This window comes from Elephantulus edwardii, unplaced genomic scaffold, assembly GCF_000299155.1.
Source record: "Elephantulus edwardii isolate Elephantulus edwardi_28Jun2011 unplaced genomic scaffold, EleEdw1.0 scaffold00130, whole genome shotgun sequence".
Classification (NCBI taxonomy): domain Eukaryota; kingdom Metazoa; phylum Chordata; class Mammalia; order Macroscelidea; family Macroscelididae; genus Elephantulus; species Elephantulus edwardii.
This window is the reverse complement of record NW_006399880.1, coordinates 3,157,229-3,177,517: the sequence shown is the minus strand read 5'-3', so window position 1 is coordinate 3,177,517 and position 20,289 is coordinate 3,157,229.

The following is a 20,289-nucleotide window of genomic DNA, read 5'->3' as shown; positions in this document are numbered from 1 at the left end:
CGGTTGGCACAGGATAGAGCAGGGTTTAGAGCTGTTGTGCATAGGGTCGCTATGAGTCGGAAACGACTCGACGGCACATAACAACAACAACATTCTATATCTTGGTTTTTTCCCCCCCTTGAGTACATTTTAGACATATTTTATGTTGCCAAATATTGATTCATGCCCTCATTTCCATATATATAAGATATTACTTTGATCGGAATATTCCAGAAGGCTCTGTTGATGAATTGGCACTTTGAGCAGAGCTTTGAAGAATTGGGAGACAGAGACAGTGGTGATAGAGCAATTCAGCAAAGGGAGCAGAGTGCACAACGTTCAAGTTGGTGGCCATTTTTGCTACTCATGAAATAGATGAGAGAAATGGGGCCCAGAGAGGAAAGGTACTTTTCTCAAAGTCACACAATGAGTTAGCATCAAGGGTAGAACTTGAACTTGGGCCTCCTAATTAATTATTAGGCTTAAGCTTTGACAATATCAAGCCTAATGCCAGATTTCTTCTCTTTAGCATGTTGTTTTTGTTGCACTGTCAAGTTGCCTGAAATTCATAGTGACCCTATGTATGACAGCTCTGAACCCCGCCCTATCCTGAGCCAGTGTCACTGACTTCGACACACCTACCCCCATTGCCCCAGATATCCTGTCAATCCATCTCATCTGGGGGTCTTCCTCTTCTGCACTGTCCCTCCAGGTCTCATATCACCTAGTTTTCAATCCATTCACTTCCATTATCTTAATAATCAGAGATACTCATAAATTACCTTCTGTATCCAATGCATATAAGAACCTCTGATGGTATAGTCTGTAGGGAGTTGCTCTGCCAATCCAAAGGCAGATAGATCGAATCCACCAGCAGCTCCAGTGAAGAAAGATGGGGAATATCCTCCCAGGCAGTTCACAACAGCTGAAACCCTGCTGGAGGGTCAGCTATGCGTTGGTTCTGATTCAACAGCAATGAGCTTTTTGAGGTTTCTTTAATCCGCTTCATGCACAGATAGGGAAATCAACACCCATTGAGGAGAAGAGCTGCCCCCCCATCAGTGAACTCAGAACAATTGCTCACAGGGAACAAGCTCTCACAGCTTGTCAGGCCAAGTGATGTGGCCAGGCTTGCGTTCTCCCTGGAGACCTTCCCCTCTCCCAACGCCTGTGCTGGCCTGGCCCCTGAGTCATGGTCAGCCCGCCTGCCTGATGTGAGTCAGCAACATTCTTCCAGACTGAGAACACCACAGCTTAACCTCACAGGCTTTCCTGTGTACTGTAGTGTTCCCGGCACATCCTTCAGCTAAACTAGATGAAAGCAAGGCAGCAGATGAGCACACGTGAGGCAGGGCACAGACTAGCAGCCTGGGAGCTGACCTGTGGGGACAGGGATCTGAACTACTTGGAGACAGTCAAACTGTCTTTGTGCTATTCACAGGGAAATGGCACTTGTTGTGGGTAAGCTTCTTTCGAGAAGGTTCTCTAACCACCCCTCACCCTCTTCAGTCAGCTCACTCTCATCTCTGGGTGACAGAGGAGATGTTAAGATTACAGACTTTGCCACAAAACAAACCTGGGTGGGAGCCTTGGGTCTCAATGCTGCCTCTTACTCAGTGTGATCTTGGCAAGCTCCTTGATCTCCCTGGGCCTCTAAACATGGGAAAGTCAGCTCTGAGCGCAGAGCGCTGCAGGACTGGATGAGGTAATCAGGACTGGATTAGCACAGTGCAGTCAGCTCTCAGATGGCAGTGGCTCTTCCTCAGAGAGTGGAGAACTCACTGCCGTCAAGTCGATTCCAACCCATGGCTACGCTCCCTCAGGTTTCTGGGCTTGTAGACCTCTACCAGAGGAGACCGCCTTGTCTTTCTCCTAAAGGACTGCTGATGGATTTAAACCATGGATCTTTTGGTTAGTGGCCCAACTCACGGTGAACTATGCCATCAGCATACTTTGTTTTTGTTATTGTTGTGTACTATTGACTCAGAATTGACCCATTGCTGACCCTCCAGTGGGTTTTCAGAGGAAGTTTATCACATGGGAGAAGATTGCCCATCCTTCTCCTGTGGAACAGCTGGTGGCCTTGAACCACATGCCTTTGGGATTGCAGCACAACTTCTTGCCACTAAGCCACCAGTCATAATAATACTAATTCATATTCTTTTCTGACATTTGCCTCTAATTCACCTACTCCTTCCTTCAAGAAATATTATTGCGTTCGTACTCCGCCCCCCAGCTGCTTCAAGAGAGAAGGACGGGCAATCTCCTCACGTGCAATTTATTGTCTCTGAAAACCTGCTGGAGGGTCAGCTACGAGTCAGTTCTGACTCGATGGTACACAGCTACAGTGAGTGCCTCCAGGGATCGGAAGAAGATGACGTGGTCTCTATCTTCATGGAACTTAACCTTCTCATGGAAAAGCTGAGATGTTAAATGAGCAAGGAGGTAATTAGCAAGAAAATCACAGCTAGAGTGGAGAGTGGCTGGGCAGCCCCTGTGAGGAAGCTCACCTTGAGACGTCCACCTGGACCATGAGAAGACGCTGGCCACGTGAAAGGGAGGAGGGTGGTGTTCCAGGTAGAGGGAGAGCCAGTGCCGGGCACCAGTGCCAGGAGAAGACTTTTTGGTGGAGAGAACAGGAAGGAGCTTGATGGAGCAGGAGCAGAGTTGCTGTATGGGAAGTGAGAGTGCAGAGGAAGGGGGATTAAGAATTGGCGGTGTCTGACTCTGTTAAGCCATATAAGCAGAGGTCAGGGTCCCTGGCTGGTGCAAACAGTTGACAGGAAGTTTGAATCTACCCAGAGGTACCTCAGAAGAAAAACCTCGTTATCTGCTTGATATCAATCACTTTGTCTCGCACACTTTGGGTGTGTTATCAGGAAGGACCAGAACCTAGAGAAGGACACGATGCTTGAAAAAAGTAGAGATCAGAAAAAGAGAGGAAGGCACTCGACAAGATGGACACAGTGCTGCAACTGTGGGTTTTAGCACAGGAGGGATAGTGAGGAAGGGACAGGGTCACCAGGCCTTTGCTCTACTGTCACGGTGGCTGAGTCAGAGCAACCTAACTCCCACAAACCCTATGGAACGCGGCTCTACTGCCACCCTGAACAGCAATGATTTGCTGGTTAAGAAACGTCCATTTCTCTCTAAATGCTTTCTATGCCTCTATAAGCAACTGTTCCAAAGAAAAACCCCTTAACATTCAAATCAGAACTAAACTGGCGTCAACCTGACATTTTTTTTTTTCACCAAGGGCAGCCTGAGTCCTACCCACCTAGTCTGAGGCCTCAGTGGTCGCCCTGTGCCTGCAGGCTGCTTGGAGGGAACCCTCCGGGCACAGGGAGACCACAGAAAAGGCAGCCCACACGCTCGGCTGCTGCTGGCAGCAGGCCGCATTCCAGGAGCAGGTCTGCCCGAATGGCTGGATCTGAGGAATGCAGAACCCACCCTGCCCCAGACACAAGGAGCCTTTTCTCGCCCAGATCCTAAGGTGGGGCTTTCCGGGGGCTGAGGGTCCCCTGATTTCTGCTGTTTATGGTTAATACCTTTACTGAGCAGAGAAAACACAGCTGTTGGCCAAAGGTGCAGTACAACACCTGCAGGGGGAAGGACCGGGGAAGGCGAAAGGGAGGCTGCCAGGCCGACCGAGGTCTTCTCTTTGCCTGTAAGGTCCAGCCCTTCAAAAACTTGCTTCTACCACGACTATCCTAAGCAGGAGTGACAGTCTTTCAAAGATTGTCCCCTGAAGCCATCCAAAGACAGGGAAACTGAGGCCCACTGAGGAGAGGGGCCACTTAGGTAGACAACTTTTAGCACTGAGTCCTTATCATGTGTTGGGCAGTGTGGTGAGAATTCAGCCAACATTTCGCAACCTTATGATCTGGCTATTCTTGGAGTTGTTACTCATTTTAACAAGTAGGGAAACTAAGGCTAGAAAGAATCATTTGTGTACCCAAGGTCAGACCACTACTATGTAGGGGAGAATCAGGATTTGAAGCCAGACCTTCTACTTCTAAAGTGCACTCTGCTTTTTTGTTTTGTTTTATTTACTTGGTTGTTTTTTTTCCCTCAAAGGAAACTTCTTATTGTGACTATTAGTGAAAAACCCCTATTAGGCAAATGTAAAAATATATGCAACAAAAGCAAAATAATCTTGGTCAATTCCAAGTGGATACTGATGGCTGAAGAGCTGAATCTGTTCTCAATTAATTTAAAAGAGAAATTAACAAGGATAAGGAAGCTGCTGGTGACACATTGTCACTGAGCTGAGGGGAAAGGAAGTCTGATTTTGGTATTAAGAGTTACTGTTCCAATGAGGGAGTTTTTCTTTTGCTTTTCAAGGAGAGGAGCAAATGGGGGGGGGGAAGGGTTTCTGCGGGGAGAAGGGTGCAACAATGAATGAATAGAATCCCAAAATCTCTATAGATGTTCATTGAAATTAAAAATAAACAACCTAAATTAAAAAAAAAAAGAAAAAAGAGTTACTGTTATTTAATACAGCTTAGCTGTGTGGGTCATCAGTAGTATTGTTCACCAACCCTTTCTGGTTTCTGCCTCCGGGCCATGTGACAGTCTGTCCCCAGACTGTGCAATACTGTTGGAAGTTGGAACCTGTCAAGTTGAAACTGACTCATAGCTCATCCTCCAGCAGGTTTTTGTTTTCAGAGGCATAGAAGTTCCAGCGAGGTTTAGAAGAGGCTGTGACACCAAGGATATCATTTGGTGATGACAGAGGGTTCCTGGCTGAAAACAAAGAATACCAGAAGAATGTCTTTTTGTGTTTTATTGACTATGCAAAGGCATTTAACTACATGTATCATAACAAATTTTGGCTAACATTGAGAAGAATGGGAATCACAGAGTATTTAATTGTGCTCACATGAAACCTATGTCTAGCCCAAAAAGTTATCTTTTCAACAGAGCAAGGCAACACTGTATGGTTTAAAATCAGGAAAAGTGTTAGGATTATATCCTTTCTCCATATCTATGTAATTTGTATGCTGAGAAGTTTATTCAAGAAGCTGAACTATATAAAGAAGAATGTGGCATCAGGATCAGAAGAGGGCTCATCAACAACCTGTGTTATGCAGATGGCACAACGTTGCTTGCTGAAAGTGAGGGGAACTTGAAGCACTTGCTGAAGAAGATCAAAAGATCAAAGCCTTCAAAATAGTTTACATCTAAAAAAATAAGTTTACATCTTAGCGTCAAGAAGACAAAAATCCTAGCCACTTGACTAATAGGCATAATCATGATAGATGGAAAAAAGACTGAAACTGTCAACAACTTCATCTTACTTGCATCCACAGTCCTCTTAGTACCAGCAGTCAGGAGATCAGCAGATACATTGCACTAGGAAGGTCGGTAGTCAGAGACTTGTCCAAATTACTGAGGAAAAATGGTGTCAATTTGAGGACTAAGGTGCACCTAGCTCAAAAACCATAGTCTTTTCAATAACTTTCTATGCTTCTGAAAGCTGGACAATGAATAAGAATGACAGAAAAAGAACTGATGCCTTCAGACTGTGGTGTTGGAGAAGAGTGCCGAATAGCCTATGAACTGCCAAAAGTACAAATGGTTCTATCAGGACAAGGTGCAGCCTGAGTGTTCCTTGAAGGCAAAGCTCACATAATGTGGATGTGTTGCTAGGAGAAGTTATTCATTGGAGATAAATATGATGCTTGGAAAGATGGAGGGAAAGCAAAGGAGAGGAAGACCCTCAACCAGGCGTATCGACACAGCAGCTGCAGCAATGGGCTCAAATGTGTCAGAGATTGCAAGGATGGCACAGGATAGGGCAGGGTTCAGATTTGTTGTTCACAGGGTTGCTATGAGTTATTCTCAACTCAATGGCACCTAATAACAACAACGAATTGCAGACACAGCCACTTTCCCAGGTGTATGTCCATGTCTGTCTATCTGCGTCCCACGTGCAGCCAGGCTGTGCTTCCAGGCAGCCATTAAACTGCTCAGAATGAGACGCACACGCACACAGGCATCAATCATTCTACGCTACATGCATCTGTGATTGAGCCAGACACATAAGACATTTACATAATGTCAGCAAAGAGAAAGCCATTATTAAAGATGGCAAACATTAAATAATAACAACAGATTCTCAAAGAAGAACCACTTACCCGTCCCCAAATGACCCACGTCCATTTGGTTGTAGCTGGGCACCAGCGCTGCTGTTTGGATCAGATGCTGTGTTCCTGTCACCCCTGCCTCTGGCTACCACCATGCTGCTTTGGGGGAAAGCCCAGCTCCTGGGCCTTCTGATCTGCTGCTGGACCTCCTTGTCACCTGGAAGATCCCTACACAGAATCTCTTGAGCCTTTGTCACTGGCCCTTCTGTCTCTCAGCTGGCAACTCCCTCCTGCTGTGTAAGCATTTCTGCCCAGTACGCAGCACCCACTCAGGGCACACGTAGGTCTCTTTTGCTAGGCACAAACAAGTGTTAGCACTGCTGCCAAGTGTCCCGCCTGAAGGCTGTCAGCTCACACCATGGGCTGAGCAGGCACAAACTGCCCCTTGCTATTAACAAAGTTCACTCTGTCTTCTGAATCTCAGTGCAGGGATCCCAGGTCCTTGATTCAAAGGATGAGCTCTGCTATTGACTTTCTTGATGGTGGTGAAGTCGATCTCAGCCGATGTGGAATTAGTCCTTTTAAATCTACCAGGATGATGAAATCCATCAACCTTACTTGGTAGGCCAAGTTGCTGTTGAATGCCATCAAGTCAGAACTGACCCATAAACTCTCCAGCAGGTTTGAACCATGTGCCTTTGGAATTGCCATGCAGCTTCTTACCACTAGGCCCCCAGAGCTTCCTAAAGGAGCTGTCCCGTAGGCTATAGTCATATTATTTGCATGTTGCATGATAAACTATCAATCCCCACAAGGGTTTTATATGCCTTTTTTTAGAAAAGCCAAGTAAAAGCAATTCACTGAACCTCAGCCAGTTCTAAGAGTTAGACCTTCAGCATAATTTTTAATAAACACAATTCAACTGATAACATAAGCCATTAACATTTTCCTCTTCTTTGACTACTATATAACTGAGCCTATTTTGACTAATAAAGCATGCCATCCAACATTATACTAAAGATATTAGTCTAGTAACAGGAGTTCCCATAAAGTCAGCTCTAATTTATGGTGACACACCCCAGGTGTGTCAAAGTAGAATCCTGCTCCACAGAGTTTTCAACAGCTTTTTCGGAAGTAGATTTTTCAGGCCTTTTTTCCAAAGCCCCTCCAAGGTCTTCAAACTTTCCAGCTTTAGGTTAACAGCTGTGCAGGTTAACTGCTTGCACCAGCTAACGGTGTCCTAATGGTAAGGAGTCATGATGCCAACTCAAAGACAAGAGCTTTGAATCCATCAGTCACTCCACAGGAGAGATGGATAATCTCGTCCCGTGGGATTTACTGCCTCTGAAAACCCACTGGAGGTCAGATCTGAGTTGGCTGTGACTCCTCGATACTTAACAGCAACAAGGATTCCTTACTGAAGATACAGTCTCCACTTCCAGAGTCTTGACTTTGCTGTATCAGACTTCAGCCAAGGCAACATTGGAGCAAACTTTCACCTTCCTTGGAGAGTGCTCTTGCTTTTGCCATTGTCTCTTTCCCTGAGTTCATTACTTTGAACCATGAAAAACAGTATGGCTAGAGTTGTTGTTGTCGATTGCCTTCGAGTCGAGCACAACTCATAACGACCCTATGAACAAAAGTCCTGAAGCCCCTCTTACACCTGTTAACATTTATCAAAGTTCATAGAGTTTGCCAAGGCACGTTGTTTAGGGAGTGGATGCCACTCCTGAGTAGGAGTGCTAATATCTGACCTCTGCTAACTTGCCAAGGGGCAAGAATCCTAATTAATAGCAACAAAAGTTAATTCCACTGAGGTCAAACATGCCCCTCACCCTACTTTTCTCTACAAATTCCAGCATCAGCCGTCCCTCCCACGGCTCTCATTACATTGCAGCCTGGTTTGTCCACTAGTGGCAATGGCTACACAGAACTCACAGGTTACAGTTCAGCTTGGAAAACACTCAGGATACAATCCTTCAGCCTGGGCAGTCCCTTCTCAGGCATGCTCACAGGCAGGCCTCTCTCTGACCTTTGGTCTTGTGGTCTCGGCCTCTGACCAGTGCAGTCAAGTGTTACAAAGTTCTCTCAGACACTCGGCTGTAGCTCTGTGGTTGGCAGACCTGACTCAGCTCTGTCTCACACTCTTCCCTGATTCTCTGCCATCTCTGCTGTCACCACCATTGCTTCTGCCGTCTGGGCTGCCGTCTGGGCTGCCATGTCTTAGTCTCACTTAGTCTTGTTCCATTTCACACAGGGATCTCTGGCTTGAAGAGTGTGCTGCTCTCTCTGGTTCTTTCTTGACAATAGTGAGAATCACATTTTCTACCTGTGAGCTTGTTCATTTCAAACTTGGAAGGATGGTACAACTGACCAATCCTCATATTCACTTTCTATATATTTTATTTGTATAGTGTTGTTGTTGTTGTTGTTAAGGGCCATTGAGTTGGAACCAACCCATAGCTGACCCTCCAGTGGGTTGTCAGAGGCTGTTAATCATACAGGAGGAGATTGCCCATCCTTCTCCCTCAGAGAAGCTGGTAGATTCAAACCACATGCCTTCGGGATTGCAGAGCAGTTTTTTACCCACTAGACTACCAGAGCTCCCTATTTTATGTACATAGTCCTACCTAAAAAGAATCATTTACCCTATTTATAATATTAGCTAGCTTTTCAATCCTTTTTGTAGACAAGAAAAATCCAGTATTTTTATAATGCTACCCAGTCATATGGTAAACGCTGAGGTACACAGATAATGGCTAGACAAAGTTATGTTAAATAATTCAACTAGACTGGACTGGAATAGTACATCAGCAGAGAACTGCCAGATGTACAGGCTGGGTTTAGAAGAGGACATGGTAGTAGTGACATCATAGTCAATGTTAGATGTATCTTAGCTAAAAGCAAAGAGTACCAGAGAAATGTCTGTGTTTCATTGACAATGCAAAGGTATTTGACTGTGTGGATCACAACAAATTGTGGCTAACCTTGAAAAGAATGGGGATCCCAGAACACTTAATTGTGCTCATGTGAAACCTGTATTTGGACCAGGAAGCAGTGGTCAGAACAGAACAGAGAAACGCTGCATGGTTCAGGATCAGGAAAGATGTGTGTCAGGGATGCCTCCTATCTCCATTTCTTGTCAATCTATATGCATAATAGGTCATTTGGAGGCTCGACTTTATGAGAAGGAATGTGGCCTCAGGATGGGAGGAAGGCGCAGAAGGTCAAGGGTTATATAGTCTTCAATATGGATTGAAGCTCAACATCAAGAAAACAAAGATTCTCACCACTGGGCCAACTAGAAACTTCATGATGGACAAAGAAGAGACTGAGATTACTGATAGCTTAAGCTTGATTGGTTCCACAAGCAACACTCTTGGCACCAGCAGTCAGGAAATCAAAAGACAAATTGCATTGGGAAAGTCTGCTGTCAGGGATGATGTCAGTCTGGAGTCTAAGGTCTGCCTGATACAGGCCATAATCTTCACAATTTCTTGTTACGCATCTGACAGCTGCACAATAACCAAGGGATGATAAAAGAGTTGCAGTGCTGGAGAAGAGTGTTAAATATACCGTGGAAGCCCAGGAGAACAAACAGGTCTGTCCTGGAGAGGGTGAACCAGGCTGCTCCCAGGAGGCAAGGATTTGAAGATCCATCTCACATACTTTGGGCACATGGCCAGGAGGGACCAGTCCTTGGAGAAGGGACATCATGCAGGGAAGGGTGGAGGGACAGCACAGGAGAGGAAGACCCAGGATGAGATGGATTGACTCAGTGACTGGAGAAATGAGATTAGGTCTGTGGAGGACAGTGGAATTGGCTCAGGATAGGTAAGGGTTCAGAGCTAATGTCCACGGGGTTGCTATGAGTCTCAGGTGACTTGACGGCACATAACAACAGCAGCATAGTGAGAGACAGTCTGTCTTGGAGTCCCAGCTCTCCAATTTGTGGTGATGTTGGGTGCTCTCAAGTTGACTGTGTGACTCACAGTGATCTGAACTTTGCCCTCTCCTTTGTCATCCTCATGGTCTCTATCTTGCTCAAGCCCCTTATTGCAGTGACCGTATCAATCCATGCATTAAGGGGCTCCCTCTTTTTCTCTAAGCTTCTACCTTTCCCTCATGATTTCTCTCTCCAAAGACTGGTTCCTCGTGAAAATATACTCAAAAAAAGTGAGATGAAGTTTCACCCTACTTGTCTCTAAGGAGTTGGTTGTACTTCCTTCAAGACAAATTTGTTCTTACTTTTGGAAGTCCAGAGTAGATTACTCTTTGCCAACACCACAACTCAAAGACAACAGTTCTTCTGTCATCCTTATTCATTGTCCACCTTTCAGATTCATTGTTGTTGTTATGTGTTGTCAAGTCAGCTGCTATCCATAGAACTCTGAACCCTGCCCTGTCCTGAGCCAGTCTCACTGATTCTGACACACCAACGCCCATTGCCCAAATCACTGTATCAACCCATCTCATCTGGGTCTTCCTCTCCTGTGCTGTCTCTCCACCCTACTGAGCATGATGTCTTTCTCCAAAGACCAGTCTCTCCTGACCACATTCCCAAAGTATGTGAGACAGAGGTTTAAAATCCTAACCTCCAAGGAAAAATTTGGTTTCACCCTCTCCAAGACAGACCTGTTTGTTTTCTTGGCAGTCCATGGTATGTTTAACTCCAGCACCACAGTTTGAAGGCATAGATTCTTCTTCTGTCATCCTTAGTCATTGTCCAGCTCTCTGATGCATAGCAAGTAATTGCGAAGACCATGGCTTGGATCAGGTACACCTTAGTCTCTAGACTGACTGCTGCTTTTCAGCACTTTGGAGAGGTCCCTGACAGCAGATTTCCCCAATACATAGGAAGCAATTAAAAATACCATGGCATGCCTCGAACACACCTTAGTCTTTAACTGATACTCTTGCTCTTTAGCACTTTGAAGAGAGGTCCTTGCTAGCAGATTTCTCCAATGCAACAAGTCTTTTGTCTTCTTGACTGTTGGCAGTTACGAAGGGTAACTACCCTTCATTGTGGGTGCAAGCAAAACTAAATCATTGACAACTTCAGTCTTTTCTCTATTGTCATGATGTTGCCTATTGATCCAGTGGTGAGGATTTTTGCTTCTTGATAGTGAGATATAACCCGTATTGAAGGCTGTAGCCTGACCTTCTGTAGTAAATGCTTTAAGTCTTTCACTTCCAGCAAGCAAAGTTGTGTCATCTGCATAACAGGTTGGCGATGAGTCTTCCTTCAATCTCAGTGCCACTTTTTTTTTTCATGTAGTCCACCTTCTGATTTGTTCAGCATACAGATTCAATAGGTATGAAGGATCCATCCCAGACACACACCTTTTCTGATCTTAAACCATGCAGTGTACCCTTGTTCTGTTTGGACAAGTGCTTCTTGGTCTATGTTTGTGAAAATATAGTTTTTGTTGTTTGTCATGTACTATCAAGTCAAAATGGACCCACAGCTCACCCTCCAGTGTGTTTTCATAGGCAGTAAATCACACAAGAGGGAGGAGGGGCCAGTGTATTCGAACCATGTGCCTTTGAGTTGACAGCACGGCTCCTTACCAGTAAGTCGTATGGCATTCTGGTAGCTTAGTGGTAAGGACCAGATCTGGAGCTCTGGTGGCCTAGTGATAAAAACTGCACTGCAATCCCAAAGGCACATGGTTCAAACCCACCAGCTGCTCCGGGGGAGAAGGATGGGCAGTCTCCTCCTGTGCAATTAACTGCCTCTGAAAACCCCCCAGAAGGTCAGCTATGTGTCTGTTCTGACTCAGCAATGCACAACATAACAAAAATACCACAGTTCAGGGTCTATTACAACCCTGACACACACCTCTCCTGATTTTTAAATCACCCAGTGTCTTTTTGTTCTGTTCAAACAACTGTCTCCGAGTTCCGCATGAACATAATTAAGTGTTCTAGGATTACCATTCTTTGCAATGTAATTTGTTATGACCCACGTAGTTGAATGCCTCTGCAAAGTCAGTAGAACACAGGAAACATCCTTCTATCAGTCTCTGCTTTGGCAGTCCATGGTAAATCCGCTCGGCTTTGGCACACTTTCTTTGTCAGTCCGCCTGTTGAGTCGTGTGGAAGCCCCCCTCTGCCTCCCCCAGGACCGTGGCTCTCCTGTGAACACGTCCCCTCTCCTGCTTTCTGTAGTTTGGCCGCCTGAATCCCCAAGCTTCCGTTTCTTCTGTAAAGTGTGAAGAGTTGTTCTAAATCCATATGGTTATAATAAGGAATAAATTGAGAGAAAATACAGTTAAACCATTCAGCACAGTGCCTAACACATGGTAAAACTGAATAAATATCTGTTAATACTGACTTTGTTGCATAAAGCCAGCACTGTCACAGCAGGAAACAGCATGTGTGACACACTGACAGGCAGCCCAGTGGCCATTGTCCCTTCCCTTTGGCCCGTGGCCTCCACTCATGTTTCCAGTCGGCAGGCAGCCTTCCACTCAACCCTGACTCTATGCCTGGTCAGGCTCCTGGGAAGTCAGATCCAGCTAACTTAGAAGCCCCATAGTTCTGCTTACTCTGTGTCTTGAAGGATTGCCCTTCCTCCCTGGTCATTAGTCTTGTCATCTGCACAACTAAGGTTATAAATCAAACAATCTTTGAGTAGTTCTACTAGCCTTCTTGTGCCGTGACTCTAGCCTGTGGTGGTTCTTACGGAGCCTCTGGCCTAGTCCAGGCACAGTTACACAGCAAGAAGGCAGAGGACAGGCAGTGGCTAGAGCTCTGGACAGAGGCCAGGACTCCTGGTTCTCCTTCCTGCTCTACTGCCACAAGCTTGGGCAATTCCTTCCCGCTGTTGGGCTGTTTCCTCTTTCATCACAGAGGAGATTTGCCTAGAGGAAAACCCTTCCAGTTTGCTTTCTAGGATTCAAATTTGTATGCATCTGCTCAACTGAATCTCATCTCTGGGCTGCTCTGCCCCAGGCATGGAGTTGAGGTCAGGGGTGTGGAGATAAACCCGAGGAACCCTCTCCCCTAGTTCTTCCATCTTCTGAAGGAGAAATAAATGAACATTTAACCCAAGTAATACTCGATGATTATAAGGAATTGAATGGAAGTGAAGGGCAGGAATAATGTGACTAAGAAAGAGAGGATAGGTGGGGATGGGAGTTATGGGAAGGCTTCTCAGAGGAAGAAAGGAATCAGAGAGGTTAGTCACAGGGATGGGAAGGGTGGTGGCATTGCCCCTACTCGGTGCCATTTGGTAAAGGGAAGGGGGCGCAGCACGGAGCCTTCCTCTCTGTTTCCCTAGCTGTCTTTTCCAATCCCATCAACCAAGTGAAGATCTTCTCTCTATACTCCTAGACATTCAATTGGTCAGGTTCTTTCTTTCTGAGTTGTCCATGTCTTGCTGTGGCCAAGACCTCATCAGCCTGACCTCATCAGGAAGCAACATTCTCTCATCTCTTCCCTGGACACACACAGGGGTCAGCTCTCAGGCCATTCCCCCTGGACACACACTGGGGTCAGCTCTCAGGCCATTCCCCCTGGACACACAGGGGTCAGTTCTCAGACCATTCCCCCCCCTGGACACACACAGGGGTCAGCTCTCAGACCATTCCCCCTGGACACACAGGAGTCAGTTCTCAGACCATTCCCCCTCCCCAGACACACACTGGGGTCAGCTTTCAATCCCACTCTCCCACCCCAGACACATATTTGAGTTAGCTCTACAGAACCTCCCCCTTGGGCACACACTGGGGTCAGCTCTCCCAGAACATCCCTCCCCCCTGGACATACATGGGGGCCAGCTCTCAGACCCTTACCATCACCACCCCAACACACACTAGGGTCAGCTCTCGCAGACCCTCAACCCCAGACACACACTGGGGTCAGCTCTCAGACCATCCCCCCTACACAGACTGGGGTCAGTTCTCCCAGAACACTCCCCCACCCCAGACACACACTGGGGTCAGCTCTCAGATCCTCCCCTGAACTCTGCTTGCAGCAGCTTCCAGACTTAATCTTGTCTCTTTTCAGCTTTACCCAGAAGTGCTACTTCTCTGTCTCCTAGTCTTTTTTTCCTTCTCACTCAACATTTTCTCTTCTCCTGAGGCCAAGGGAGCAAATCTACACTTCTCATCCCCAGTCACATCAACTCCAAGGTGAGGCTGGATGACATCCAAGGTGGCCAGATAGGCTCTATTTAATAGTCAGGGGTTTCTCCTGTGCTTGGCCCCTTCACATGTTGGCTTAGCTGCAGCCTCACAGTATCCCTGTCCCATTTTGCAGATGGAGGCCTGGGACACCCACCTTAACAAAGGGTGGAGCTAGGGCTCCATTGTGGCTGACCAGACACCAACGTCCTTCCTCACAAACCTCCAAGCTCTAGTCTCTCATGACTGTCCCAACCCCAATGGCAGGACTTGCCTAGTGTCCAAAGTGAGCAAAGCCCTGCTCCTCGGGCAGGGGACTCAGCTAGTCTCCCTAACGAGGGTGTGGGATAGGGTTAGGATGGAAGCACAGCCAAAGAGCTCCACACACCCACAAAACCTTGAAAAAGGAGTCAGAGAGAGAACCTGTCCTCTAGACAGTTCCATAAATTGTAATAATTGCAATCCCAGTAACCATTTCTCGTCAAGCTAACTCGGACTCCTAGAGAACCCAAGTGGATCAGAGTAGAACTATGATTCACAGAGTTTCCACAGCTTATGTTCCAGAAGTCAACCAGCAGACCTTTCTTCCATGAGTCTTTGGATAGATTCAAATCTCCAGTTGTGGTGAGCTCTGGAGGCCTAGTGGCAAGAAGCTGCACTGCAGTCCCGGAGGTGTGCAGTTTGAATCCACCAGATGCTTTCCTGAGAAGGAGGGACAATCTCCTCCTGTACTAGTCAGATCCAATTTGACAATACACACACACACAAAATAATAAAATAAGAAAGGAAAAAAACCAAATCTCCAATTGTTCAGTTAGCATCCTAGCATTTAACCATAGTACCTAGGAACTCCTAATAATAATTATAACCGCTAACTCATGGCCTAGTGTATAATGTACTGGGTTACTAACCGAAAGATCAATGGTTTGAATGAATGCACTCGATCTTTGGGAGAAAAATGGGCAGTCTCCTCTCATAAAGATTTACAGCCTTTGAAACCTAATGGAGGGTTGCTACGAGTCAGGATCAGCTTAAAGGCAGAGTTTGGTACATGCAGGATGCTGTTCTAAGCAGTTCTGCTATGTTACCTGACTTCCTGTTGTTGTGGACCATAGAGTCAGAACCGATCCATTGCTGACCCTCCAGCAGATTTTCAGAGGCAATTAATCACACAGGAGGAGAGTGCCCATCCTCCCACAAGCAGCTGATGGCCTTGAACCACATACCTTCAGGATTGCAGCACAGCTTCTTGCCACTAGGCCAACAGAGCTCCTCATTAACTGGCTTAGTTATCATGAAAACCAAGATCTGCCACTTTATAGATTAAGAAACTGAGTGAGGGGCGCTCTGGTGGCTGAGTGGCAAGAAGCTGTGCTGCAATCCCAAAGACATGCTGTTCGAATCTACCAGATGCTCCGCTGGAGAAAGAGGGCCAAATCTCCTCCTGTGCCAGTCAGATCTGACTCGACCGCACACAACAAATTACAAAAAGAAACTGAGTAGGCAGGAAAATGTTACATCCACATTGCAGCAAAGTGACCAAGATAGGATTGAACGCAGGAAGATACACCAGGCCCTTAAACGTTCCTGGACAGCACATTACTCAGACTGTCACTAACCTGCCCTTGTCTGCAGAATCACCCATGTTCTCCCTGCCTTGGAGGAGACAAGGGCAGAGAACTCATGATCACACTCTCAGCCTTCACACCCGACACTCTGACATTTGTCCTTCAGGCCAGAGGCCATTTCCACAGCGATGGATCTGGATCTTGTTTAGAAGAAAAACACAATTTTCTTTTCCATTTGGCAAGCCCATGTTCTCTCCCCTACCTCCAGGCTCAGTGTTTATTTCGGCTCGGAGCAGCCTTTGAAGGTTCCCACTTTTTGAAAGCCAAGAGGGAGAGGGAGGCACTGAAAATATTTCAAAACATGTCCACATTTTGGTTGGAACATGGAATTTTTAAAGGATTAATAATGGGTTTTGGAACCCATGAACCCTGCTGCTCTTTCAAGGTAAAAAAATAATAAAAACAATAAACCTTTGACTATGCCAGCTGCTGGAGTCTGGTGGGCAGAGTAGGGGGAATCGCAGCAGGGAGTAGTGCCCAAGGCCTCCTCGGGTAGAACTAAGCAGCCCCCAAAGCTGGTCCAAGGAGAAGTTTTCATAAATCAATAGCAAAACACAAGTAAAAACGATGTGGTTTTTTTGCTACATCTTTGTTCATTTGTTTAAAGGCATGTCCTTTGTCTGATGGTATGTACATTATCTAGTAGGGAATTCTGGTGGCCTAGTGATTAAGGAGTTGTGCTGCCAGTCCAAAGGCAGGTGGTTTGAATCCACCAGCTGGTCCATGGGAGAAATATAGGCAATCTCCTCCAATGCGGTTTACAGCTTCTGAAAATCAGCCAGTGGGCCCGCTATGAGTTGGTTCTGACTCAACAATACATAAAAACAACAACAACAACAACAAAGCAATATCTATCAATAGGGAGCTCTGGTGGCCTAGTTCTTAAGAAGCTGTGCTGCCAATCCAAAGGCAAGCAATTTGAATCTACCAGCCAATCCTCAGGAGGAGGACAATTTCCTCCTGTGTGAGTTATAGCCTCTGAAAACCCCAGGGACGGTCACTTATGAGTTGGTTCCAAGGAGACAGCACACAACAACAACAGAACAATTATCTAACAGTGTTAAAACAGACATTGCACAGGTGCATGCTTTTAACAGCAGTTTAGTATCTTGCTGGTTAGGAGGCAAGAAGTTCAAGTTCAATCTTCTTGTAGTTCTAGGGAGTTCCCAGCTCAGGGAACTGAGTTCAAGGCCGTGGCTGTGCTCTCAGCTCTTCGGGTTTGGTGGTGATGAGGTCTGCTCAGCTTTCTTTCCTTTGATCTGTTGGAAGAGAAAAGGTCTGAATCAAACAATGGACAATGAGGGGACTCGAGTAGAGATCTGACTTGACTCATGCCCTCTTGTAAGATTGTGACTCCAAATATACCCCGCACTGATGCAGCCTCATTAATAGAAGCTGGGGTTTATAACACATAGCAAAATTGAGGATAATTAGATCACAAAATAGACAACCTCCACACAATATAGCCATCACAGCCTAGCCAAGTTGACACACATTTTAGGAGTATTTGACTTGACGGCATCTAACAACAGGGGGTTATAAGGTCCCTTCTTCACTTGATGCCAGAAGATCCTATCCTTAAGGAACCGTTTACTATATTAAGTCTTTTTATAAATGTCTTTAGTAAAAGAAAATAATTAGCAATCCTATCTCACTTCATCCAATTTTAATTTTTTTTTAGAATTGTTTCAATGCGTCTAATCTGTGAAACCCCAGGCCTGAGACTGGAATTGAGGAGAAAAAATAGATAAGCACAAGTTATCCCAGCTCAGAATAGAAATGGGGTCCATAGGCGATGACCAAAAAGGAGGGTGCACTGGGGAGTATTCTTGGTGTGGACGGGAATAGCAAGTGTCTTAGTTTTTTAATGCAGCTTTCACAGAGGTAGCACAGTTTTTACAAACAGAAATTCATTCTCTTACCGTTTAGAAGGTGAGAAGTACAAAATCAGGTTCCCAGGTCCAGAGGAAGAGTCTAGCTCTCCATCATCTGGGGAGGGAAGGTCTTGTTTCCTTCAGCATCTACAGACTCAGTGTTTCCTGGAGACCTCCATGTGTCTCCTTCCCTGGTGTCAAGCAGCTTTGTCACGTAGGGCCCAGGTTCTAAAAGGTGTGCTCCACTCCCATGATTATTTCTTGATAGTACTGATACCTCCTTCTCTCTTCTCCCCATTCATCTCTGTTGCTGCTGTTGTTGTTGTTATTGTTGTTAAGTGCCATTGAGTCATAAATGACTCATAATGACCCTATGAACAAAAGACCTGAACACTTGTATAACTTTCATCGTTTCTCTATATTCATAGGGCTTCCGGAGGCAAGCTATTTCAGAAGTGGATGCCACTCCTGCTTACAAATTTAGGGGAGCTCTGGTGGCCTAGTGGCAAGGAGCTGCAACTACAATCCCAGAGGTGCACGGTTCGAATCCACCAGATGCTCTGCCAGGGAAGGAGGGACAATCTCCTCCAGTACCAGTCAGATCTGATTTGACGGTACACGCACACAAAAATAATAAAATTTAAAAAAAAAAAAAACAAACAAATTTGTTTTAATCGGGGAGTTCCACCAAACACTGTCCACAATGGGTAACCATTATTTCTTTTGACACATCAGTGTCACAGTGTTCAGCATCATAGCAACCATGAGTTACCTCTGTATAGCAAATGGACAGACCAGTGCTGTGTCACTTAGAAGAATGTTTGACCAAAAACAATTAAAACCAGGCCAGAGGGCCACAGATTAAAATTGCCCACCTGTGGCTTGATATCATCATTTTCTGTCCACTAGGCCAACTGAGCTCTCTCGTTGTTGTTGTTGTTGTTGTTGTTAAGTGCCATTGAGTCATAGATGACTCAGCGACCCTCTGAATGAAAGACCTGAACACTTGTATAACTTTCATTGTCTCTCCAAGCTCATAGGCTTTCTGGAGGCAAGTGATTCCAGAAGTGGATGCCACTCCTGCATTCATCTCTATCTAGTAAAATTAAAAGTACAGGCCACATCCTAGAGGAATTCCCTTTACCTGCAATTAGGGCTGTGATGGAATTAAGGAATGTTACAGTCCAGCTTCCACATTTTATCTTTGTTGTTGTTATTAGGTGTTGGTATAGTTGAGTACGACTCATAGTGATCCTGTGAACAAAAGATCTGAACCCTGTTCTATCCTGTGCCATCCTCACACTTCCTGACAGACAAGAGCCCATTGTGGCAGTCACTATATCAATCCACCTGGTTGAGTGTCTTCCTCTCCTTCACTGACCCTCTGCCTTTCCCAGCATTTGTGTCCCTCTCCAAGGAATAGCCCCTTTTGGCAACATGCCCAAAGTATGTTAGGTGAATGAAGCCTCATCATCCTTACCTCCAAAGAGCGCTCTGGCTGCTCCCTCTCCAACATATATCTGTTTGTTCTCTTGGCCGTTCATGGGAGGCCAGTGCTCCTCTCTAATACCACAGCTCAAAGGCTTGAGTTCTTTTTCTGTCTTCCTTATTCATTGCCCAGGTCTCAGATGCATAGCAAGTGATCAAAATGACTCTGGCCTAAATCTTTTGAGGAAGGGGCTTTGGTGGTATAATCTGCAGGATGTTGTGCTGCTAACCCAAAGACAGCACCTCTCTAGCTGTTCGAATCCACCAGCAACCTTCTGAAAGAAAGATGGGCAATCTCTTCCTGTGAGATTTACAACCTCCAAAAATCCACTGGAGAGTCAGCTATAACTTGGTTCAATAGCAATGATTTTTTTTATTTTTTTAGTATTTTCAGGAAGACACAATCCAAATGATAACTGTAATTTGTGTGTCCACTTGACTAGACTGTGGTTCCCGGTTAGTCGGTCTATCAGTCATTGAGGTGTTGCTGACAAGTCATCAGCATACCCATCAGTGACCTTCGAGTAGTGCAGGGTCTTCTTAACCTCGGTGGGGCTTATCCAGTCAGTGGAAAGAATTCAAGAGCAAAACTGAGTTTTCCCGGGCAAAGAAGCATAGCCATGTGCTCTACAAATCTCAGACCTGTGATCTCCCACAATTGCACGATTCAAGTCCTTCCAATAAATCTCTTAACGTATGTGTCCTGCTGGTTATGTTTCTCTGGTGGAACTCTGACTGAGACACATACTTGTGGTCAGAGCTGAGGGAGAGCTGCAGAGAAGGAACTAAGCAAAGTTGTACAGGAAGAAACAGAGAACCACTCCTAAAAGAACACCAGCTAGCCCAACTGCTTCCCTGGAAGACAGCCTGGTTCACCCTCAGGACATCTCCACAAGGAAAGTGCTCCAACAATCCCCATCAGGCAGACAAGGAAACCCAGGCATAGCAAGATTAAAGGGCATGCCCAATTACACAGAGAATAGAGGCACAGCTGGGATTCTCACTCATAAACAGGAAATGCAAAATAGCACCAGCTGACCCATCAACCAGGCACGGGGTGTTTCTAAGTGTGGAGCTCCATTTGATAGCTCTGCCACCCAGC